The 26138-nt window shown below is 37.2% G+C and overlaps 2 long non-coding RNA genes across 2 annotated transcripts in view; one reads left to right on the top strand and one right to left on the bottom strand.

Annotated features, from left to right (window-relative positions):
- Positions 1 to 26138, top strand: part of LOC116586775 — a 292442-nt gene that overhangs the window by 239079 nt on the left and 27225 nt on the right. The window contains exon 5 of the long non-coding RNA XR_004284148.1: positions 15860 to 15941. This is a non-coding gene — a long non-coding RNA (uncharacterized LOC116586775). The remainder of the gene's footprint in view (positions 1 to 15859; positions 15942 to 26138) is intronic.
- Positions 16573 to 22571, bottom strand: LOC116586772. The gene is made up of 4 exons (XR_004284144.1): positions 22415 to 22571; positions 21009 to 21233; positions 17111 to 17248; positions 16573 to 16618 (listed from the first exon to the last, which is right to left on the bottom strand). It is a non-coding gene; the product is annotated as an uncharacterized LOC116586772 (long non-coding RNA).

Genomic DNA, 26138 nt, shown 5'->3' with positions numbered 1-26138 from the left:
CAGATTCCAAAGAGAATACACCCAGTGGTCCTCACTGAAAATACAACACCAGCCTCCTTATAGATTGGTTGTTCTGTGAAGGAAGTTATCCAGGGGGTTAGCTAAGGGTACATGAGAGGCACAAAGGCCTAGATGAGTATCAATTCTGTCTTTTTAAGTTTAGAGCCCTTGTGAAAACGACTATGCTTTTTTGATTCTCATTTTCTCCAGCTATGATATAGTATTAATGATAGCACATCTTTGAGTATTGAGAAAATAAAATGAGATAATGCATGTATAGCATTGAGCATAATACCTGGAAGCCCTCAATAGGAAACCTTCAATAATTTGCAGTGAGCATCACATTGCTGCCTGATTTTAGGAGCATGCTTATGCTTATTTTTTTCAAGCTCATACTTGTATTTAATTTTTTTTTGTCACCCTCTCATCAATAGGAGATTCTTAAGCCTAAGAAGCATCATCTTGCTGCCTAGAGAGTACATACAGAGAGAGAATTTGATGAGAGATATCTTACTCTCCAAAACATAAAATCTTTTATACTCAATACAAAGAACCTTCAAAAACAAGCTGTGACTTCCTCGCTCCAGAACTGGTTAACCTGTTGGGATATTTGGTAGATGAATTCTGTACCACGCTCTTTCCTTCACTATGCAGTAGACTGGGAGGCAGCAGCTGCTCTCTGTGCTCTTCTTCCAACACAGAAAACCAATCTCCCAGCACCAGGGGAGACCATTAAAAAGGGAAAAAATGCAAATGTCCAACACTGATTAGTTTTGCCAGCTGCTCTTCTTCCTCCAGAATTAATGGATTACCCATTTTAGCTGCAAAGTCCATTGGACAGACTCGGGTTTTGTTTTGGTTTGTTTGAAGAAATGGTATTAAAAAACAAATAATCCTTTCTAAGTCAAACCTGTCAAAAAAGTTAACAAATGGAAGGAGGGTTAAAATAAAAAGAGATAGGTAATAGGCCTTTATTGGACTTTTTCTGAAAATATGATTTTCCCTGTGATGAGTCTAGTTATTTTAAACATGGGATTGAACACTCAGATGCTTTGGAGAGGCCGCAGTATTGATGTAAATGATTGAAGAAGCATCTGGGTGTGAGGCAATAGGGAGTAGTGGTGAGTATGGGACTATTTTTTTTTTGTTTTTCACGTATGAGGAGACTTTTTTTTAAAAAGATTTATTTATTTATTTGACAAAAAGAAGGTGAGAGAGCACAAACAGGGGAGCAGCAGAGAGAGAAGGAGAAGCAGGCTCCCAGCTGAGTAGGGATGATGACCCTAGCCAAAGGCAGATGCTTAACCAACTAAGACACCCAGATGCCCCTATGAGGAGACATTTGAATACAAAAACGTTTCACTTTTCTCAGCTCTGCCATAGAGGGGAAAATAAAGTAGGTTTGATGATAAATGACAACTGATACAACCTCAGAGATGTGGAACAATCTTGGTTCTCATCATGGTTATACGGTGGACTGAAGAAGCCACAACTAAATCAAACAGCTTTTATTCAACTCCAGTCGACTACTGTTGGTCAAGAATGTGAGCCCAGAATTGTTAAATATTCAGTTATTCAGGAAACACCCCACATCTTGATTTTAGTGTGATTTCTCTACATCACATCACAAGTTTGATAATTTTAGTGGTGAAAATTCCTTCCATTTTGAAAAATAATGGTGTGGCCCAAACACAGTATGTCTTTATGTTACTTTTAGCCAGTGGCTATCAATGGAACCTCTGTTTTGAACCTCAGCTTAACAAGTGCTGTGAGGGGAGTACAACTTTTTTGTAGATGGAGATCAATGGTAGAAACAACATAAGTTATGTTATAAATAATCTCTTACTGATCTTTAAAAGGATTGTGAATTAAATTGGTATTATAAAGTATGAAGTTACTTATTAAAGCATTATTCTAAAAGCAAAAGATGGAAAATAGACCAGATGTCTACTAATAAGGGATGGCTACGTAAGTTATATTACACCCAAACAATACTATGTAACTATTAAAAATAAGGGAACTCTATAGTTCTACCATAGAACACATGCTAAAGTACATCATTAAGTTAAAAAAACCAAAGTGCAGAAAATTGTGTAAAGCACGCTACTGTTTTATTTTTTAAAGTGTAAAATATATATGTTATGCATACTTTATATATAAATTGTGCTCTATTAAATAAAATGTATAATGGTTTGTAAGATATAATCTCTGGAAGAATGTGAAATGAAAAGATAACAGTGGTGACTCCCTCTGGGAAGGAGATGGAGCCTGAGGAACTAAGGACCGGGATACTTTTTCTTTCTTGTGTATTTGGTAACATTTGAATTTTTACCACATGCACATATTCCCCATTCAAAATAAATGTAATAAAAACAACACAGCAACCTCAAATTCATAGGCATAGTCTCTTCCAAAAAGGTAGTGGTAAGGTGGAGATGTGTTGTCATATCATTAGAAAGGATGGACATTTTTTCAGGAAATGCCATGGTTAGGAGGTGCTTCATCATCTTTCTACCACCTGTTTCTGATGGGCAGTTATGTTGGCTTCAGTGGATGGTCGCGGACTCCAGTATGAAACAGAACATAGTCACAGAAATTATCAATTTTTATTATTAAACTCAACAAGATCCTATCCATAAAGCACCAACTGGATACCATGACAGTTCAAGTGCATGGAACTTGCTATCAGCTGGGTTTTCCAGCCATACCTTCCTTCCATTCTTTGTTATCTACATCATCTTCTTTGGGATATTCTCATATCCTCAGAAATGTTCCTGGTCTACCTGTTGGCTCCCCACTCCCTTGTCATGGTCCTGAGTTTGGCTCATTTATGAACATGATTAGTGTCAGCTGTTGGCTTTACTAAATAATTTAGTGTTTCCTAGCATATACTTGGATTTTCCTGAGTTTGTCTGGGTTCTGTTGCAAATAAGTACTTCTTATAAGGACAGGAATGAGATAACGAATGGACTTTCTTAATTTTACTTTTTTGATCTTTGTATATAGTTAGAAAGATATAGATATGGAAATAAATATGAAGAAAGACAGGTTTATACATATATATGAAAGAATATAACAGAAACTGATAATGATGACTGACAATGGTGAAAACCTGATATGTATTCTTTTTAAGCTTAATAAGATGATTATGGAATTGACAAACTGTATTGCTGATGTTGTAGGTGAGATGAGGAAAGGAAAAGCTATCTAGTTTGAGATATATAAACTATATATATCTGAGGAAAACAAAAAAAAGGAAAATTTCTAATCAGGGGAAATTTAGATAATTTAATAAGTGATATTGAGACCTTGGCTAACCATCTAAAAATATATATATATCCCTACCTCACTCCTTTTACCAAAGTAAGTTTGTGGAGTACAGAGATTAGAATGATCCTTAGGATCTTTGCCTCCTGGTATTTGTGCCTTTGTGTAATCCCTTTGGAAGGATCAGTGAGTTTCTTCTAACCATTGGAATGTGATAAATGTGATTGTATGTGATCACATGTCTGTAATTTACATAATGGTGTAATGCCCCTCTTGCTAGAGTCTCTCTCTCTCTCTCTTTGGCTTTGATGAAGGAGGATGCCATGAATCCTATAGCAACAGGAAATGAATTTGGACAATAGTCTGAGGGACCTAAGAAGTGGAATTTTCCCTAGTTGAGCTTCTGATGAGAACACAGTTCTGGCCAAAACCTTGCTCAGAGCCTGTAAAGCCTAAGCAAATAACCCAGTTAAATAATGCCCAGCTCCTGATCCACAGAAACTGTAAGATAATAAATGTGTATTGTTTTAAGCTGCTAAATTTGTGGTAATTCATTATGCAGCAATGGAAAACTAACATGGTTTCATATGGATTAATGGATTAATTGTAAAAAGGAAAGAAAAGAAAACATACAAATAACTAAAAGAAAATGTAGGAGAATGCTTTCGTAATCTTGAAGTACAAAAGATATTTCTGAAGAAGAAATAAATCCCCAAAACCATACACACACAAAAAAGACTGACAAACTTGACCACATAAAGTATTTAAAATTCAACATGGAAAAAAATACTATACTATAACTAAATTTCCTTAATTCTTTAGTGTCTGCAAATAAAGAAACAAAATCACCAACCAAAAGAAAAATGAACCAAGGATATTAACAATAGGTTCAAAGAAAAAGAAACGTAAATGTCTTTAACATTCAACAAAATGCTCAGCATTACTCATAATGAAAGAAATACAAATTTTAAAAAATGAGATTTCATGTTTCACTTAACAGATTCATTAAGATAAAAAGCTTGATAACACCAGAGAAACAGACACACATGTGCTATTGCTTAGAATATAAATTGGTGCAGCTTTTGGCAACAGAAATAAAAATTTGTAGCATACATATGCCAGTCTTTGTGTATAAAGTCATTCAATAGTCATGTCCACATATGTGCAATGACTTTTGAATAGCACACCTAGAAATAACCAAAAACACCCATTGGTAGAAGGCCTAATAAGTAAACTCAGGGGTAGCTTACTATAAAAAATATTGTCTTCTGTCTATAAGTCATGGTAAAAAGCAATGTATTTGCTCAAGTTAAAAAAAATCAGCATTCGCACAGTTTATGTAGATGATTTGTTCTAAATTTTTCAGTATTGTGTGTGTGTGTGTGTGTGTGTGTGTGTGTACATTGGAAAAGAAGGGTGTACATATTGACCTCAGCCTAGGAAAGTGTCATATGGAGATGAAGAGCTAGATATGCATGGTCTTACAATCACATACTCTAGGAAGTAGTAACCAAGATGAAGGATTTAGAAAATTATAGTTACAAGAAGAGAGGCCTGGGAGCAGAATACCAGCAAGATGGGGAGGAGTAATCATATCCTGGAGGTCAGTAAGTTAGGAAATCAGTGTCTCCTGGCAGTTTGTGGTTCTAGCAACCAGAGAATCCTAGATGTACCTAATTCTGGAGCAAAAGCTGTTTGTTTTCTGCGAAATCAACAGACAGCAGATACCATGCTAGGGCACTGGGGCAGGCATCTGGGGAACTATAAGAAAGAATAAGAATTAGTCTCTATAGTCTAGCAGAAAAAAATTAAACATATTAAATTAAATAAAAATTAAGTTGCAGAATACTATACAATAGTATTTGTGTATTCACTGAATTCAAGCATCTTGTAATAATCTATTCGCTGGAGTCTAAATTTGTCATAAAGTTCTAGGTAGTAGTTTACACTTAATACTCTCTGATTTGATCTTCTCAACTAAATTTTAATACTCCTATATTATAGGTGGGATTCATAGAGGTAAAGCTCTTCTTTTTAAAGACCTTAGAAAGTGGTCTCAGGATCTGGGAGGAACCATGGGGAAGAGTGAGAAACATGGGTGCAGAAGACTAAGGAAAGATTGAATCCAGCTATGGGAGACCAGTTTTTAGATATCTCAACCAGTCTACAAGATCATCTTGCCTCAAACAAGGCAAGATGTATCCTCTTTTTTCTGTATCCTCTATCTTCACAAATATTTTTTAGCACTTCCTATGAGTTCAGATCATCATTCTAGGATATGGGGTTATAGTGAACTGGATAGACATGTTTGTTTTCTCTCTTTTAATGGAGCATTCTAGAAAGGAAGCTAGAGAATGAGGAAGTAACAAATAAGAGAGTAACATTCTGGAAGAAGAGATAAAGAATAAGAGTAATATATACAGAAGCAAGATTTTGATAAGTATTATAAAAAAAGAGTGAAGCAAGACAAGAGGACAGAGATTAGTGGTAGGGAGGAGGAGTGGGAAAAATTTTTTTTTTCATATGGTTAGATGAAGACTTTCTGAGGGGAGTTATTTGACGACAGAGCTGAATAAATGAGAGAGAATCATAGGAAAATCTGAGAGAAAAGCTCAAGGGCAAAAGTGGTGGGATGGTCATGAGCTTTCCTTGTTGAGGGAGCAGCAAGGGCTTCAGCATGGCTAGGCTGAGGTGGGCAGGAGAGAATGTACAAGAAAATGAGCTCAGAGTGGTAGGCAGAGCCAGGTCACATAGAGCATTGTAGGACATGATGAGGAGCTTGGATTGCATCCATCGGGAAGCCATCAGAAAGTTTGGTGGGGGAAGATTTTTTTAAATTAACATATAATGTATTATTTGCTTTAGGGGTACAGGTCTGTGAATCATCGGTCTTACACAGTTCACAGCACTCACCATAGCACATACTCTCCCCAATGTCCATAACCCAGCCAGTCTATCCCTTCCCCCCAACCCCCAGCAAACCTCAGTTTGTTTCCTGAGGTTAAGAGTCCATATGGTTTGTCTCCTTCCCTGGTCTCATCTTGTTTCATTTTTTTCCCTCCCTCCTACCCATAATCCACTGCCCCGCCTCTCAAATTCCTCATATCAGAGACATCATATGATAATTGTCTTTCTCTGATTGACTTATTTTCCGTAGCATAATACCCATTAGTTCCATCCATGTTGCTGCAAATGGCAAAAATTTCATATTTTTTGATGGCTGCATAGTATTCTATTGTATATATATACCACATCTTCTTTTTCCATTTATCTGTTGATGGACATCTAGGTTATTTCCATAGTTCAGCTATTGTGGATACTGCTGCTATAAACATTTGGGTGCACGTGCACTTTCGGATCACTACATTTGTATCTTTAGGGTAAATACCCAGTAGTGCAATTTCTAGGTCATAGTGTAACTCTATTTTCAAATTCTTGAAGAAACTCCATACTGTTTTCCAGAGTGGGGCACCAGCATGCATTCCCACCAACAGTGTAGGAGGGTTCCCCTTGCTCTACATCCTTGCCAACATCTTTTATTTCCTGACTTGTTAATTTTAGCCATTCTGACTGGTGTGAGGTATTATCTTACTGTGGTTTTGACTTGTACTTCCCTGATGCCGAGTGATGTGGAGCACTTTTTCATGTGTCTGTTGGCCGTCTGGATGTCTTCTTTGCAGAAATGTCTCCTCATGTCTTCTGCCCATTTCTTGATTGGATTATTTATTCTTTGGGTGCTAAGTTTGCTAAGTTGATAATAGATTTTGGATACTAGCCTTTTATCTGATGTGTCATTTGCAAATATCTTTTCCCATTCTGTCAGTTGTCTTTTGGTTTTGTTGACTATTCCTTTGCTGTGCAAAAGCTTTTGATCTTGATGAAGTCCCAATAGTTCATTTTTGCCCTTACTTCTCTTGCCTTTACCAGTGTTTCTAGGAAGAAGTTGCTGCAGCTGAGTTTGATGAGGTTGCTGTTTGTGTTCTCCTCAAGGATTCTGATGGATTCCAGTTTCACACTGAGGTTTTTCATCCATTTTGAGTCTATTTTTGTGTATGGTGTAAAGAAATGGTCCAGTTTCATCCTTCTGTATGTGGCTGCCCAATTTTCCCAACACCATTTGTTGAAAAGACTGTCTTTTTTTCCATTAGATATTCTTTCCTGCTTTGTCGAAGATTAGTTGACCATACACTTGAGGGTTCATTTCTGGCCTCTCTATTCTGTTCCATTGATATACGTGCTGTTTTTGTGCCAGTACCATACTGTCTTGATGATGACAGCTTTATAATAGAGCTTGAAGTCTGAAACTGTGTTGCTGCCAACTTTGGTTTTCTTTTTCTAAATTTCTCTGGCTATTTGGGGTCTTTGCTGATTCCATATAAATTTTAGGATTACTTATTCCAATTCTTTGGGAGGAAAAAAAGGATGGTATTTTGATAGGGATTGCATTAAATGTGTAGATTGCTTTAGGTAGCATAGACATTTTCACCATATTTGTTCTTCCAATCCATGAGATGGAACATTTTTCCATTTCTTTGTGTCTTCCTCAATTTCTTTCATGAGTACTTTATAGTTTCCTGAGTAAAGATTCTTTGCCTCTTTGGTTAGGTTTATTCCTAGGTATCTTATGGTTTTGGGTGGAATTGTAAATGGGATGAACTCCTTAATTTCTCTCTCTTCTGTCTTGCTGTTGGTGTATAAAAATGCAACAGATTTCTGTGCATTGATTTTATATTCTAACACTTTACTGAATTCCTGCATGAGTTCTAGCAGTTTTAGAGTACAGTCTTTTGGGTTTTCCAAATAAAGTATCATATCATCTGCAAAGAGTGAGTTCGACTTCTTTTTTGCCAGTTTGAATGTCTTTAATTTGTTTTTGTTGTCTGATGGCTGAAACTAAGACTTCTACTACTATGTTGAGTAGCTTTGGTAATAGTGGACATCCCTGCTGTGTTCCTGACCTTAGGGGGAAAGCTCTCAGTTTTTGCCCCATTGGGAATGATATTCACTGTGGGTTTTTCATAGATGGGTTTTATTGAGGTATTGAGGTTCGTACCCTCTATCCCTACACTTTGAAGAGTTTTGATCAAGAAAAGATGCTGTACTTTGTCAAATGCTTTTTCAGCATCTATTGAGAATATCATATGGTTCTTGTTTTTTGTATTATTAATGTTCTTTGTTTTATTAATTAATTATTAAATCACATTGATTGATTTGCAGATGTTGAACCAACCTTGCAGTCCAGGAATAAATCCCACTTGGTCGTGGTGAATAATCCTTTTAATGTACTGTTGGAGCTTATTGGCTACTATTTTGGTGAGAATTTTTGCATTCATGTTCATCAAGGATATTGGTCTATAATTCTCCTTTTTGATGGGCTCTTTGTCTGGTTTGATCAAGGTAATGCTGGCCTCATAATGAGTTTAGAAGTTTTCCTTCCATTTCTATATTTTGGAACAGTTTCAGGAGAATAGGTATTAATTCTTCTTTAAATGTTTGGTAGAATTCCCCTGGGAAGCCGTCTGGCCCTGGGCTCTTGTTTGTTGGGATATTTTTAATGACTGCTTCAATCTCCTTACTGGTTATGGGCCTGTTCAGGTTTTCTATTTTTTCCTGGTTCAGTTTTGGTAGTTTATACATTTCTAGGTCATCCATTTCTTCCAGATTGTCAAATTTGCTGGCGTATAGTTGCTCATAATATGTTCTCATAATTGTTTGTATTTCTTTGGTGTTGGTTGTGATCTCTCCTCTTTCATTCATAATTTTATTAATTTGGGTCCTTTCTCCTTTCTTTTTGATAAGTCTGGCCAGGGTTTTATCAGTCTTATTAATTCTTTCAAAGAACCAGCTCCTAGGTTTCATTGGTCTGTTCTACTTTTCTTTTGGTTTCTATTTCTTTGATTTCTATTCTGATCTTTATTATTTCTCTGCTGCTGCTGAGTTTAGGCTTTATTTGTTTTTTTCTCCAGCTCCTTTAGCTATAGGGTTAGGTTGTGCACTTGAGACCTTTGCTGTTTCTTGAGAAAGGCTTGCATTGCTATATACTTACCTCTCAGGACTGCCTTTGCTGTATCCCAAAGATTTTGAACAGTTGTGTTTTCATTTTCATTTGTTTCCATGAATTTTTTTAATTCTTTAATTTCCTGGTTGAACCATTCATTCTTTAGTAGGATGCTCTTTAGCCTCCATGTATTTGAGTTCTTTCCAACTTTCCTCTTGTGGCTGAGTTCTAGTTTCAAGGCATTGTGATCTGAAAATATGCAGGGAGTGATTCCAGTCTTTTGGTACCAGCTGAGACCTGATTTCTTACCTAGGATGTGATCTATTCTTGAGAATGTTCAATGTGCACTAGAGAAAAATGTGCATTCTGTTGCTTTGGGATGGAATGTTCTGAATATATCTGCAGTGTCCATCTGGTCCAGTGTATCATTTAAAGCCTTTATTTCTTTGTTGATCTTTTGCTTAGATGATCTGTCCATTTCAGTGAGGGGGGTGTTAAAGTCCCCTATTATTATTGTATTATTGTCAATGTGTTTCTTTGATTTTGTTACTAATTGGTTTATATAATTGGCTGCTCCCATGTTAGGGGCGTAGATATTTAAAACTGTTAGATCTTCTTGTTGGACACACTCTTTAAGTATAATATAGTGTCCTTCCTCATCTCTTATTATTTTCTTTGGCTTAGAAATCCAATTTTCTGATATATGGATTGCCACCCCAGCTTTCTTTTGATATCCATTAGCATGGTAAATTGTTTTCCACCCCCTCACTTTAAATATGGAGGTGTCTTTGGGTCCAAAATGAATTTCTTGTAGACAGCATATTGATTTTTTTTTTAAATCTATTCTGATACCTTGTATCTTTTGATTGGTGCGTTTAGCCCATTTACATTCAGGGTAACTATTGAAAGATATGAATTTAGTGCCATTGTATTGCCTATAAAGTGACTGTTACTGTATATTGTCTCTGTTCCTTTCTGGTCTGTTACTTTTAGGCTCTGTCTTTGCTTAGAGGACCCTTTCAACATTTCTTGTAGGACTGGTTTACTGTTTGCAAATTCTTTTAATTTTTGTTTGTCCTGAAAGCTTTTTATCTCTCCTTCTATTTTCAATGGCCTAGCTGGTTATTGTATTCTTGGCTACATATTTTTCTTGTTTAGTGCTCTGAATATATCATGCCAGTCCTTTCTGGCCTGCCAGGTCTCTGTGGATAGGTCTGCTGCCAATCCAATATTTCTATCATTGTATGTTACAGACCTCTTGTCCAAGCTATTTTCAGGATTTTCTCTTTGTCACTAAGACTTGTAAGTTTTACTATTAGTTGACTGGGTGCGGACCTTTTTTATTGATTTTGAGGGGGATTCTCTGTTTTTCCTGGATTTTGATGCTTGTTCCTTTTGCCATATTAGAGAAATTCTCTATTATAATTTGCTCCAATATGCCTTCTGCCCCTCCCTTTCTTCTTCTTCTGGGATCCCAATTATTCTAATATTGTTTTGTATTATGGTATCAGTTATCTCTTGAATTCTCCCTTTGTGTTGTTTGTCTCTTTTCTGCTCTGCTTCTTTATTTTCTGTCATTTGGTCTTCTATATCACTAATTCTCTATCCTGCCTCATTTATCCTAGCAGTAAGAGCCTCCATTTTTTATTGCACCTCACTGATAGCTTTTTTTATTTCAACTTGCTTGGATTATAGTTCTTTTATTTCTCCAGAAAGGGATTTTATTTCTCAAGAAGGGGATTCTCTAGTATCTTCCATGCTTTTTTCAAGCCCAGCTAACCCATACATACAAAAATAAAGGTAAACACAATGAAGGGATGGAATATGAGGCTAAATATGAAAATTTAAAAAAATTCTAAAAAATGAATTGATAAGATAAGAAAGGATTTTATTTCTCCAGAAAGGGATTCTCTAATATCTTCCATGCTTTTTTGAGCCCAGCTAGCACCTTGATAATCATCATTCTGAACTCTAGTTCTGACATATTACTAATGTCCGTATTGATTAGGTGCCTAGCTGTTGGCTCTGCCTCTTGTTCTTTTCTTTTTTTAAGTGAGTTTTTCCAGCTTATCATTTTATCCAGATAAGAATAGATCAGTGAGAGTACAAAATGTTAAAGGGGTAACAACGACTCCAGAAAAATATACACTAACCAAATTAAAAAAAAAAAAAAACTGGGGAGAGAAGAAAGGAGGAAAAAGAAAAAAAATATATATATAAAATGAAAAGAATATATATATACAAATATATATGATTTGTCTGATGAATAGAACAGAGTCACACATTTGATTTTGGGTGTATTTTGATCTATTAGAATAAAGTGTCTCCCAAAATTTTACAGAAAGAAAAACATATACATACAAAAATAAGAGTAAACATAATGAAGGATGGAATATCACTGTAAAGATGAAAATTTAAAAAGATTCTAAAAAAGGAATTGATAAGATAAGAACCTGGTTAAAAAGAAAAAGAAAAAAAAAGAGGAAAGAATGTGATCAAGATGGAGACTAGAACAAAGTGATGTGCTAGATTTAGGTATATTTTGATCTATTAGTAGAAACTGTATCCTGAAGTTTTAAAGAAAAAAACCTATAATATACAAAACAAACAAACAAACAACCAAAAAAAAAAAAACACCTAAGTACAATGAAAGCATAAAATATGACTATAATAATGAAAATTTAAAAAGATTTTTAAAAAGGTATTGATAAGGTAAAATAGTTAATAAATGACAAAATTGGAAAGAGGAAAAATTTAAAAAAAAATGAATAAGGTAAAATAAAATTTAAAAAGTTTAACTTTGAAAGACCAAAGGATCATGGGGAAAAAGCCATGAACTCTATGTGTTGCCTTTACCTAGCTCTGGAGTTCTGCAGTTCTCATTGATCGGTGAACATGGTCTTTGCTGGATATTCTTGCTGATTTACCTGGAGAGGGGCCTGTTGCAGTGAGTCTCAGATGTTTTTGCCTGAGGCAGAATTGCACTACCCTTGCCAGGGACTGGACTAAGTAATCTGTTCAGGTTCCTTGTCAGAGCTTTTGTTCCCTGAACACTTTCAGTACTGCTTTGGAGGATGGGAATGACAATGGCGGCCTTCTGATCTCCAGCCTGGAGGAGCTGAGAGCTGGGGCTCCACTCCTCAGTGCACCCTCAGAGAAAGCAGTCAATCCCTCCCTTGGCCCTGGTCTCTGGCTTTGCTCTGTGTTCATCCAGCCTGTGACCAGGCATTTCTATCTCTGGTGCACAATTCCATTTGGAGTCTCCAAACCCAGCAGATACCTGCAGCACACCCCTGTGCTGCTCCTCCTGGAGGAAAAAGGAGGGGGTCTCCCTGGGTCTGCTGCTTTTGGGGTCCCTGCTTAAAGAGTAGTGGCCTGATTGTGCCTCGGATCATGGTTTAAGGTAACCTGAAGCTGAGAGTCCCCTCCTCGGCTCTATCTCTGCAGCTGGCTTTCTGATACCTGGGAGCTCTGCTGCTCTCAGACACCTGTGATCTTTTTGTGACCCCACGCACCGTGAGACCACACTGTCCCCGTGAGGGCTCCACCCCCTGCTCAGCTTCTGGAGCAACATCCCTCAGTGGAGCAGACTTCTGAAAGTTCTGATTTTATGCTCTGCTGCTCTACTGCTTGCCAGGAGCCGGCCCCTCCCCCCGCAGTCTATCTTCCTGTATATTGCCTCAGATTCACTTCTCTGCATGACCTATGTTCTAGAAAGTGGTCTTTTTTCTGTTCCTAGAATTGCCGCTGTTCTTCTCTTTGCTATCCTGTTGAGTTTACAGGTGTTGATAATGGTTTAATAACTATGTAGCTGAACTCCTGGGACCCAATGATATTAAGTGTTCTACTCCTCTGCCATCTTGCTCCTCCCTTACCCCTTCTCCAGAGATGGGTTTTGATTCTTGCTAAGGAAAGATAGCTCTGCAGTAGGGAGAAGAGACCATATGTAAGAGTGAAAACAGAGCTGTTAGGAGACTATCTCAGGTGACAGGTGATGGGAGCTATGAGGAGGGCAGAGGCAGGCATTGGGAAGAAAAGTGATCAGGTATTGGAGGTGGAACCCACAGGATTGTTTAATGGATTAAATATACAGGGAAAGATGAATAATGAAAAATATGAGGTTGACTCAGATTTTTGACCTGAGCAACTAAATGGTACCAGTTAACAAGATGGCAAAAATCAAACCATTCTTCTCTGCTTAAGCACTTACTGATTCCACATCACAGGCAGACTTTTTAGCATGGCCTCTAAGTCCCTCCCATAATCTGCATGACCTGCCTTTCCAGGCTTATCTCTAGCTCCCCTGTTTTTCTCTCTGTGTTCTCTAGCAACCGCCTTGTTCTCCTGCACACCATGCTGCTTCTTACATTTGTGCTTTTGCTCATACTCACTGTTCACTACAGAATTATTGGTCTCCTTATCGTTCAGGCCTCAGCGTGGGTATCATTTCCTCCAGAAAGCAGTTTCTGACTTCCCAACTAGTATTACGCTGTGTTAACTAGCTGGAATTTCAATAAAAAATTGGGGGGAGAAAAAGGAAGAAACCAGAATGCAGAAGTCTGGACTAGTTAACTGAAACCTCAGGACCAAACATAGAAACTCTGACTTGGACACTGGCAATCCTGAGGAACTTTGAGTACTTACGAGGTGATTTTGATTAACATAATACTTTCTAGTTCCATCAACTTCATTGTAAATGGCATGATTTCATTCTTTGTCATGGCTGAGTAACAGTCCATTGTGTGTGTATGTGTGTGTATTTATCCACAACTTATTTATCCATTCGTCAGTTGATAGATGTTTGGACTCTTTCAATAATTTGTGTATTGTTGATAATGCTGCTATAAACATTAGGGTGTGTATGCCCCTTCCAATCATATTTTTGTATCCTTTGGGTAAATGCCTAGTAGTGCAATTGCTGGGTCATAGGGTAGTTCTATTTTTAACTTTCTGAGAAACCTCCAACTGTTTTCCAGAGTGGCTGCACCAGCTTGCATTCCCACCAACAGTGGGAATGGGCTCCCCTTTATCCACATCTTTGCTAACATCTGTTGTTTCCTGTGTTGTTAATTTTAGCCATTCTGACAGGTGTGAGGTGATATCTCATCATGGTTTTGATTTGTATTTCCCTAATGATGAGTAATGTTGAGCATCTTTTCATGTATTTATTGTCCATATGTATGTCTTCTTTGGAAAAATGTCTGTTCATGTCTTCTGCCCATTTCTTAAGTGGGTTATTTACTTTTGGGGGGTGTTGGGTTTGGTAAGTTCTTTACAGATTTTGGATACTAACTCTTTATCAGATATGTCATCTGTAAATATCTTCTCCCATTCTGAAAGTGCTTTTTGGTTTTGTTGATTGTTTCCTTCACTCTGCAGAAGCTTTTTATCTTGATGAAGTCCCAGTAGTTCATTTTTGTGTTTGTTTCCCTTGCCTCTGGAGATGTATCTAGTAAGAAGTTGCTACATCTGAGGTCAGAGAGGTTGCTATTCATCTTCTCCTCTAGAATTTTGATGGATTATTGTCTCACATTTAGGTCTTTAACCTATTTTTGAATTTGTATTTGTGTATGGTGTAAGTATATAATCCAATTTCATTCTTCTGCCTGTGTGCTGTTCAATTTTCCCAGCACCAGTTGTTGAAGAGATTGTCTTTTTTCCACTGGATATTCTTTCCTGCTTTCTTGAAGATTAGTTGACCAAATAGTTGTGGGTCCATTTCTGTTTTTTTTTAAATTCTATTCCACTTTTCTATCTGTCTATTTTTGTTCCATTGGTCTATGTGTCTATTTTTGTGTCTTGACAACTACAGCTTTGCGATATTGCTTGATGTCTGGAACTGTGATGCCTTCAGCTTTGCTTTTCTTTTTCAATATTGCTTTGACTATTCAGGGACTTTGTGGTTCCATACAAATTTTAGGATTGTTTGTTCTAGTTTTGTGAAAAATGCAAGTGGTATTTTGATAGGGACTATATTAAATGTGTAAATTGCTTTGGGTAGAATAGACATTTTAACAATATTTGTTCTTCCAATCCATGAGCATCCTTTAAAACATTTTTTTGCCTAGAGGATAATGCCAGTACATTAGCTTCTTCCCACAGTACTCTGTTATATATTAGAATTGTGTATGAACATTTACTTAGATAACATTTCAGGGTCTTTAGTTACTGACAAATACCATGCACTTATTTATAAAGAAGTTTCACATACAAGATGACCAGGAGGTGTGAGCAGTGGAGAGGGAAACTCCATCATCCTCTAGAGGACATTCCTATACTATCCTCCAGGACATTCAGCTGCAGCACAACCTATCCATGTGCTTCCTAAGTTGATCATATCAAAATTCAGCCAGGTCATATATTTCTGCTTGTGTTGCATCATTTTCCCTCTTGAATGTCTGTGGAGTTCACTTTCTACCTAAAACTTTCTTTTTGACAAGATTTGAACTTGGGCATTTGTGCTTAGATACTTCCTTAATGTGCTTTCTTTGGAGGAAGTATTAGCTCTTTTATGTTTCAATTTGGGATTTAAAAGAAAATAAATAGTACTTGACAAGTCTTTCCTTCTTTTTTCTCTCTCTTCTTCCAACACAGAATACCTACCTTCCATGAAACGTGTCTTAAAAGGCGGAGGAAAATAAAGGCTGGATGCTGCCCTCAAGGAAACTATGATAAGGTAGGGAACCTGACATGCACTCACACAGGTAGCTATGATATAAAGGCAAATGTGGAAAAAAAAAAAAACCCAACCCAAAATGAAAGTGGGGAGAACAAGCAATATTTAAGGAGAATTCATAGGAGGGAGATTGGGCTTCTATTGGGTTGATAAAGGAAGCCTTCATGAAGTACGTAGTTTTTGAGTTGTCCTAATGGATAAATGAGAGGTTGCCAATTTTTTTTTTCTCATATGAAATTACTACAGGTCTTTCAGAAACAAAACAAAACAAAACAAACAAACAAACAAAACAAAACAAACAAAAAAAACCAGGGAATTGTAAAGAAAAGAAGAAAGTGAGCAGTACCTGTGTGACTCACTGTTTTGAGCATCTGACTCTTGGTTTTGACTCTGGTCTTGATCTCGGGGTCATGAGATTGAGCCCCTTGTTGAGATTCTTTCTCCTTCCTTGTCCCTTCCGCTCTGTTCCTTCCCCTGCTTTCTCTCTCTTTCAAATAAATAAATAAAATAAGGGGGAAAAAAGAGAAGAAGGATACTTGGGTGGCCCAGTTAAGCTTCTGATTTTGGCTCTGGTCATGATCCCAGGGTCCTGGGATCAAGCCCCACATAGGCCTCCCTGCTCGTTGGGGAGCCTGCTTCTTCCTCTGTCTGGTGCTCTCCCGGCTTGTGCTCTCTCTCTGACAGATAAATAAATAAAATATTTTAAAAAAAAAGAAAAAGAAAAGGAAAGTTAGTCATGTTTATAGATGCTTTGGGTTGATTACCCAATATCCTTTCCCTCCTTTCTTAATAACATAGCCTTGATTACATTCAGGGTGGCAATGTCCCCCCCACCCCACCACCACCACCGAATACTACAATACCCAGCCAACTTTGTGACAGACACATTACCCATGAAATTAAATTCTGGCCAATGAGATATAAGTGAAAAAGTGGAAATTCCGAAAGGCTCCATAAGAGAGATGAATTCCCTGGGAGATTTGGCCCTCTTGCCCTTCCCCATTTTTCTTTCTTGACACCTGATATAAAGGTGATGGTTAAGTATCCAGCAGTCAAGGTAGACCAGGAAGTCACTTTGAAAATGTCCTTATATATTAGTGAGGATAGACTAGTTTATGCTACAATAAGACTAATCCCCAAATCTCTGTGGCTTTATACTTCTTCCTCACCTAAATGTCTAATAGATTTCAGCAAAGAACATGTGCTGTCACCAGCTGATGGAGGTTTCCTCTTGATCTGTGCTTTCAAAATCATGATAGTGAGTAGAAGGACATATATAAAGAATTGTGCACTGGCTCTTAAAACTTCTGCATGAAAGAGATACATGTTATTTCTCCTCGCAGTTTGTCAAAGCAAGTTACATGTCACACGAAAATTCAAAGGAGGAGGGAAGTACAATCCTACCATGTGTTTGAAATGATAGAAGAAAAACTATCAATGAGTAGAAATAATGACTTCTGTATTATGTGCTAGGATAAGGAGCAGAAAAGTTAGAATGCTCCTAAATTCTTAATGACTTTGCAAATTGTCATACCAAGCCTTGACTTGCTATCTCCAGATTTCTTCCTCTTGAGAGAATAAACCCCCATGTGTTTAAATTATTATAATTTTTGGTTTTCTGTCACAGGGAACCAAATCTAATCCTAATGGAGTCATTTCTCCCTCACCATTCAGGCCAAACAACCAATACTATTTGATGAATGTACTGGAGAGGAGACAAGCATCTTTGAGTGCTTGCCATTTTCTTAGAAGCTTCTGAGAATGGGGCGCCTGAATGGCTCAGTGGGTTAAGCCTCTGGCTTCGGCTCAGGTCATGGTCTCAGGGTCCTGGGATCGAGCCCCGCATCAGGGTCTCTGCTCAGTGGGGAGCCTGCTTCCCCCTCCCCCTCTGCCTGCCTCTTTGCCTCCTTGTGATCTCTCTCTCTCTGTGTCAAATAAATAAACAAAATCTTTAGGAAAAAAAAAAAAAGAAGCTTCTGAGAGTGGCAGCCATGGCAGAGCTTGGCACATACATTCCAGGTTTGTGTCATGTGATTATGCTATCCTGCACATGAGTAATTGGATCAAGGTTAGAGACATCTGTCTATAGGCTGAGCAGACCATTGGCCATGAACTGGTCTGGCCTGAGAGCTCTTCCCAGTACAAGGGGCTCCATATTGGGTGATGACTAAGTGACTGAATCAGACCCTCCAATTCATGTTTTTGTTTTTTTTAAGATTTTATTTATTTATTTGACAGACAGTGATTACAAGTAGGCAGAGAGGCAGGCAGATAGATAGGGGGAAGCAGGCTCCCCACTGAACAGAGAGCCCAACATGGGGCTCGATTCCAGGACCCCGGGATCATGACCTGAGCCGAAGACAGAGGTTTTAACCCACTGAGCCACCCAGGTGCCCCTCCAATTCATGTTTTTGAATTTGAAACACACAGATGACAGTAGAAAGATACTGAGAGATCAGCAGAGGCTAAGAGAAGCTACGTTCATGATAGACTATCAGTCCCTGGAGTATCTGACTACCTCTTGCAGAGCATTGTCACAGTTTTGAACAGTGCATGAGGTCTGGCTGTGTTAGTACTGAGAACTTTCCTGCTTTTCCATTCTTCTTTGTGTGGCTATACAATACATTTTCTATGATGTGATAAAAAATTAGGGACCAGCCAACACAGGGTTTGTCCTCCTCCTGTGTTCTCTATTGTACCTACTGATGATTTTTTAAATGGTACTTTTGTTCAGCCATATATCATCATCATCTTTCCGTGCCATTAAATATTCTTTACAACAGCATATGGCTGGTATATAGTATTCTATTGTATGACCGTATTACTTAATCAGTCTCTTACTGTTGGATATTTGGTTATCAACTATTTTTGTTTGTATGTTTGCTTTGATTTTATACACAGACTCAAACTCAACATATAAAATTAAATATTTGAATACATCCAAGATATTTTTATAGGTAAGAGTTTGACAGGAGGATGATGAGAAGCAAGACATTTTTAAACCAGGAATATGGCATGAAATAAATGCAAAGTTGTGAAGTAAAAAGCACAAGGCATGTTATCAAGTACTGAAATTTTTCTAGTGTTGGCTACATGTAAGGGGGCCAGTGGCCAAATTATTGATAGACTTCAATGCCAAGTTAAGGCACAGTCATTAATGAGGTTGTTTTTTGCATATGTGGACAGAAAACCTTGACTATCTTGGAGTGAATTTCTTTGTTTCTGCAAGGCTGATGGTTGTGTTAGAGACAGTCAGCAGAAGTTAATTTGGCCCATTTCATGTTAGTGTAATTTATAGTAAATGAGAAAAATTATCCTTTTTTTACTTTGTATTGTGCTTTGTTAAAAAAAAATACTATGCTTTTATGGGGACTTTATCAGTATAGAAATAGTCTAAAGACAAATAATATCCTAAGTGGAGGTAATTCTATTTCAGGTTCATACCACCACTTCATGTATGTGTCAACCTTTCAGGAACAAACTGAGGGTTTTGGAGTGGGGGTTAGGTGAGCCTGGTGGTGGGTATTAAGGAAGGCACATATTGTATGGAGCACTGAGTGTGGTGCATAAACAATGAATCTTGGAACATTGAAAAGATAAAATAAAATTAAAAATATATATATAAACAGTGTTTCACTCGATCCCCAAAAGAGCCTAGCTCAAACGGAAGATAACCTGCCCATTTTACTGATGAAGGAACTGAGGTTAGGTGATCTAAAGAAATAGAATATCAGAGCTAGTATGTTAGAGCTTGACTTTTCAAGATCACCAAAGCCAATGTCTACATCTTCCAGTGATGACAGTAAGGCTAAGCTCAGCTATTAACCACCATCACACAGTTCTTGCAAAGAAGGTAGGTCTGTGCCCTTTTGACTTCACATCCTATTTTCTTTCTCCTTGCTATGATGTCATCCAGCCAGTTGGCAGCCATGTCTGGATAAAGGATCAGGTAGACTGATGCCAAATTCAGTACTTTTTCCAAAAAAAAAAAAAAAAAAAAAAAAAAAAAAAAAAGTGGAAATACTCTTGTCCTGCTTTCTTTCCTCAAGGAATTCTTAAACTTTAATATGTGTAAAAATCATCCAGGAACTTGTTTAACATGAAGTGCCCCAGACCCAGCCCCCAGACACTCCCTTTCAGCAGGCCTGGGGTTAGATCCAGGTATGTGTATTTTTAACAAACTCCTCAGGTGATTATGAGAAAGGTGATATATACAGAGCAGACTTTAAGAAACACTGCCTATCCAATTTTGAGCTTGAAATATGCTTTGTCTCCTCTTCAAGCATGCCTGCTCTTAGAGATGTGATTCCAGCCCCACCTTGTTGTAACCCCTTATCAGTTCTATGTGTTTTGCAAATTGCATTTGCTCTTCATTGATGGACAAATCAGGTCAGCACTGCCAGGCCAATAAGAGCTGGATTTTCCCTGGCCTCATGCATCAGTGACATATTTGCCAACATCAGCCCAGTTCCGACATCCCTGCAATCGGCCATGGTTGATGATGATGCAGGATACACATGACTCGATTTGCAGAAAGCCTGCTAAGCTTTCAGGGAAGTCAATAAGAAAAATCTCATTTTGATCTGCAGCTTGAGCTCATTTGATTTGGAAGTTACTGGTGGCAAAAGAAATATGGGGCCTGGGAATGTCTCTTCAAGCCCCTCTCTGACTGTAATCACCCCTAAGAAGCAGTTTTCTCTGTCTCCTCCTCTTAGATCCAGTGTGTCAGCAACAGAGGCATGAAAAAAAGCAGCAACATCTCAGACTTTCTGGATGATTCTTCTTTCTCACTCTGAACGGTGAAGAAAGGGTTGAAACAGCAAACACACCATTCCCCCAAACCATTCTTTGCCTGACTTCTAGGAAACCCATTTGGCTTTTGTGACTTTTCACCTAGGTCTGGGGCTTCCAGCTTGATGAGGTCAGATAGGAAGAAGTGAAAACATCACGTTGCCTTGTGAAGTAGCTCTTGGGTCTGGATGCTGCATAGGCTAACGTGCATGTCAAAATGGTTACGTTTACCTCCTGAATAATCCATGGAAGTCTGTTTATTCTCCCCGAAATTACCTTAATGTCTCCTTTAGAGTCTATGATCTCCTCCTGTCTGATTTCCCTGTTCCCACTTTTTCCCATCAAATCCATTATCCATGGAGTAGCGTGGGTGATCTTCATATCCCATTCCTCATTATAGCCCTACAGTGGCTTTGCATAAAGATGACGTCTACACCCGTGCTGTCCATTGCATTAGCCTCTAGCCACAGGTGCCTGTTGAGTGGTTGGGATGTGGTGAACCTGAATTGAGATGAATTATAAATGTAAACATCAGATTTCAAAGATCTACTAGAAAAAAAGGATGTAAAATATATTAATAATTCTATATTGATTTTATATTGAAATAATATTTTAGATATATTGGGTTAACTAAAATATATTATTAAATTTAACTTCAGCTCTTTTTTATTTCTTAAAATGTGACTACTAGTAGATTTAAAATTACGTATGTGGCTCAAATTATATATCTTGGACAGTGCTGATCTGGATTCTTGAACATGGTCTGCCCCATCTTACCCTGTTTCCATCTTGCACCCTCATTTTGGCCATATGAATTTCCTTTACTCTCTTGAATTACTCACTCATCCTCTAGTTTCTGGGATTTGGGTGGGCTATTGTTTCCTTCCATTACTTCTTTTTCACTAACTCTTACTCATACTTTGGTATGTCTTCTGGATGTCATTTCTTAGATGTCACTAGCTCTAGAAAATTATTCTTGACTTTGTGAATCTGGCTTAGATGCCCCTTCTGTGGATCCAGTAGAATCTCTACACTTTATCCTCTGTAATACTGTCCATAGTCCTTTGGATTTACTAGAAAAAAATAACAACACATATGTATAAGGGACATATGCACATATATATGTGCCCATTTTACTAAATTGTAGACTCCATTAAGATGAGAGCTAAAACTGTCTTATGAACCTTTAACCCCAGAGTAGAAAACACAATAAATATTTGTTGAGTAAGTCTCATCACTTCATTAAATAAGCAAGGGAATTGAGGTTCAGAATGGAGAGACTTCCTACCCAAGTCGCACAGTGAATTCATGGCAGAGTACCTTAGGACATTGGCATGCAGCAGGAACACAAATTTAAATAATATATGACACTGGGAGAATTTTTAAAAATTCTGTGGACAGAGATTTGGGCATGTTGGTTTAATTTTGCCCAAAAAGGTGAAGAAAGAGCTAACTACCTTATATAGTAGCAACTGTTCTGGTTGGAACACTCTCCGGCTTAAGAAAATCCCTACCCCATCAACTCTGATTCAGATACTTTACTTCTGGCATTGTAGGGTTAGAAGGAATAGGAATGGGGAAGGAAGTGATAAGACTGTGGAGATCGTGACAATATATAAGTGGAACAGATATATAGGGCAAGCTGAGTCAGGGCTTTGATGTGCTGCACGGAAATTGTTTACCTGGATTATAAACCACAGGTCATTTCTTGAGATGTGGGCACAGCCATTCCTCATGTTGACATGTTTCTGAACAGAATGAAACAAGGAGAGTGTTTGAAGCCTCCAGGGTTCTGGTATCATCCTTAGCCACACTTGCACCTGGGAGAAAATCCTATCGGATTCTAGCAAGACCTAATTTAGTGTATTTGCAAAATGTGTCATATCATAAATTCTTTTGGAAAAAAGTGATATAAAGAGAAATCTATTTTCTATAGGATTTTCTGCTTTAAATGCATCATTTTCTCTCCTATATAAGTTCAATGCAGAAAAGTTGGAAAACATTTCAACACAAAGAAGGAGAACTTACTCCATAATTTCATCACCACAAATAATCCCACTATTTATCCTTTCTGTAAGTCTTTTTAACGTTATTCATGTATATTCACTCACACAGCTTTATAAAAGATACAAGTAGGATACTACGAATACTATTTAATAGTATTTTTCCTCTTAGATATATATCATGAACAATCTCTTATGTCAATAGTAGTATGATTTTTATTGCTTAATATTCTAATATATTTAAACCCTCCTAACAATTTTCTATTATTGAACACTTAAATTGTTTCCAATTTTTCAGTATTATAAATTACTCTAGAGTAAATTTCTTATGCACATATCTCTGATTTTTTCCAAAGGATAAATTTGTAAAAGTAGAATTTTTTACTTAAAGATAATGCACATTTTAAAGAATGTTGGCATTTATTTTTAATCAGCCTTCTAAAAGTATTTTCTTTAAAAATTTTTTAGTATTTCAAAGTATTCTTTGCACACAAGTTCTTTCATGTTTTTAAGCTGTACCATTTACTATCATGAAATTTGTCTCCATAAGTTGATACACCTAAAAGGGAACTCCCAAAACATGTCAAAATGAAATAAATATTAGACTCTGAATCATACTGATATCCACTTTCATCTAGATCCTTAGAAGTGGTATTTTCTAAAATGCTCAATGGTAAGAGTTCTGTGTTCTGTGATCCTTCTCTACGCAGATCTTGAAAAATCCTGCAGTAAATTTGAACAGGTTCAAATCTTTCTTTCTTAAGGCTATTTGGTCACCAAACTACTAACAAACAAACAAACAAACAAACAAAACTAAGCCTACAAATATTCCAATGCATACTCTTAGAAAACCACGTGTTTAAAGTAAGTTCAAGGCGGTTTATATTATAGGGGCTATATGTATGGGTTTTTTTTTTGAAGGTTTTGTATTTTTAAAAAAAATTATTATTATTTTAAATTTCAGTATAATTAACATACAGTGTTATATTAGTTTTAGGTGTACAATATAGTGATTCATACATTACTCAGTGCTTATCACCATAAATGTACTCTTTTTAAAAAAAGATTTTATTCATTTATTTGAGGGGAGAGAAAGAGAGTGCACAAGCATGGAGGGAGGGGCAGAGGGAGAAGCAGACTCCCCTACTGAGCAGGGGGCCTGCCGGCAGGGCTCAATTCCAGGACCCTGAGTTCAAGACCCAAGTTTACGGCAGACTCTTAACCAACTGAGCCACCCAGGCACCCCGTAAGTGTACTTTTCATCCCCTTTACCTATTTCACTCATCCCTCCACCATCCTCCCCTCTGATAACCATCAGTTTGTTCTCTACATTTAAGAGTCTGTGGGGTTTTTTTGGTTTGTTTTGCTTCTTAAATTCCACATACGAGTGAAATTGAGTGGTATTTGTCTTTCTCTGACTGGTTTATTTTGTTTAGCAGTGTACTCTCTTAGATCTGTCCATGTTGTTGCAAATGGCAGGATTTCATTCTTTTTTATGGCTTAGTAATACATATATATGTGTGTGTGTGTGTGTGTGTGTGTGTGTGTGTGTGTGTGTGTATGTATATACATTTTCTTTATTCATTCATGTGTTGATGGATACTTGGGTTGCTTCTCTATCTTGGCTATTATAAACAAAGCTGTAATAAACATAAGGATGCACATATGTTTTCTAGTTAGTGCTTTTGTTTTCTTTTGGTAAATGCCCAGTAGTGGAATTACTGGGTGATATGGTAATTCTGTGTTTAATTTTTGAGGAACTTCCATTCTGTTTTCCACAGTGGCTGTACCAGTTTTCATTTCCACTGACAGGACGTAAGGGTTCCTTTTTCTTCACATCCTTGTCAACACTTGCTATTTCTTACGTTTTTGATTTTAGCTATTTTGGTGTGTGTGAGGTAAGATCTTATTGTGGTTTTGACTTGAGACTTTGTATTTGAATATAGGTGACGGGGCCAGATCAGCTAAGTCTTATGTCCATGGTCACATGACAGCTGAAGGACTCTCTGCTATCAGACCTTATGGGTCTTTCCAGTAAACCAAGACCATTTTCTGACAAGCAAAGATTAGAATTAAGTACCCTCAACCAAAACAAACAAACAAAAAACCCCCCAAAACTCTATTTTGTCTCCTCCCCCAAAACAGATTTGCTTATGACTGTGTGATTGCAAAGGAAAAGTTCATCTATGTCTCATTTCATATGTATGAAGTCATTATTGTTACCTATTTAATTCCTGCTCCAAATTGTTTTAAAACTAAAATAAGGAATATGTTGAAAGTATATTTGTTAAAAACCTCTCTTTGGCCGAATTTTCTTAGAATGAGGGAAATATAAAAATCAAACAAAGTGTTTTGGTGTTCATTGTGTCTGTGTTTATCAAATATCAGAGTTTTGCCTACAGTCATCATTTTTTAATTGCATTATTAATTTAGTATTTTTCCTTAAATTAACTTAAAATTTTCTCTCTCTATATTATTCTTTAGTTCTTAAAAACAACAAAATATGTAAAAATATATATTTGGCAATTTGATCTTTTTTCTAATAGATATTAAAATAAACATATAACTATTAAAAATAAAACTGTTTGCTTTAAAATACCTGAAGTTGGGTGCCTGGGTGGCTCAGTGGGTTAAAGCTACTGCCTTCGGCTCAGGTCATGATCCCAGAGTCCTGGGATCGAGCCCCGCAACGGGCTCTCTGCTCAGCATGGAGCCTGCTTCCTCCTCTCTCTCTGCCTGCCTCTCTGCCCACTTGTGATCTCTGTCTGTCAAATAAATAAATAAAATCTTTTAAAAAAATAAAATAAAATGTCTGAAATTATCTCAGGTCTAATATTGATAAACTTTTTCTATAAAGGGGCAGACCTTAAACATTTTAGGGTTTGAGAGTCCTACGGTCTTGTCACAATTATTCAACTTTGTTGTTGTAGTCCAAAAACAGCCCTAGACAACAAGTAAACAAATGGGCATGAATCTGTTCCAATAAAACTTTTATTTACAGACAGGAAGAGGGCTGGGTTTGGCTCATGGGCTATAGTTAGCCAACCTCTGCTCTAGATGAAACAAAAAGCTTATTGACATTTTCACCTTCTTAGTGACTACATTGGTTCATTTTAGGTGTAATCCAAATGCATTAACCTGGGCAATAATTGAATAGCAAAACCTCTTACTTGCATTTCACTCCCTATTTTCAGAATAATCCCAATTTTAAGCCACATGTCTCAAGTTTGGGGATCAGATTCATCACCCTGAATCTTATAGGACTAGGATTAAAATAAGAATCAGAAACCAGGCTTTGCAACAAAACAACAGACATCCTGAGGCAAATTAACTTCAACTCACCTTTCTAATGAACTTTACACAAATGCCCTGCTCAGTGATTCTACCCTTGTGAAATTATTCT

The sequence above is a fragment of the Mustela erminea genome, chromosome 3, assembly GCF_009829155.1.
Source record: "Mustela erminea isolate mMusErm1 chromosome 3, mMusErm1.Pri, whole genome shotgun sequence".
Taxonomy (NCBI): domain Eukaryota; kingdom Metazoa; phylum Chordata; class Mammalia; order Carnivora; family Mustelidae; genus Mustela; species Mustela erminea.
This window is presented reverse-complemented; position numbering and strand designations above follow the sequence as displayed.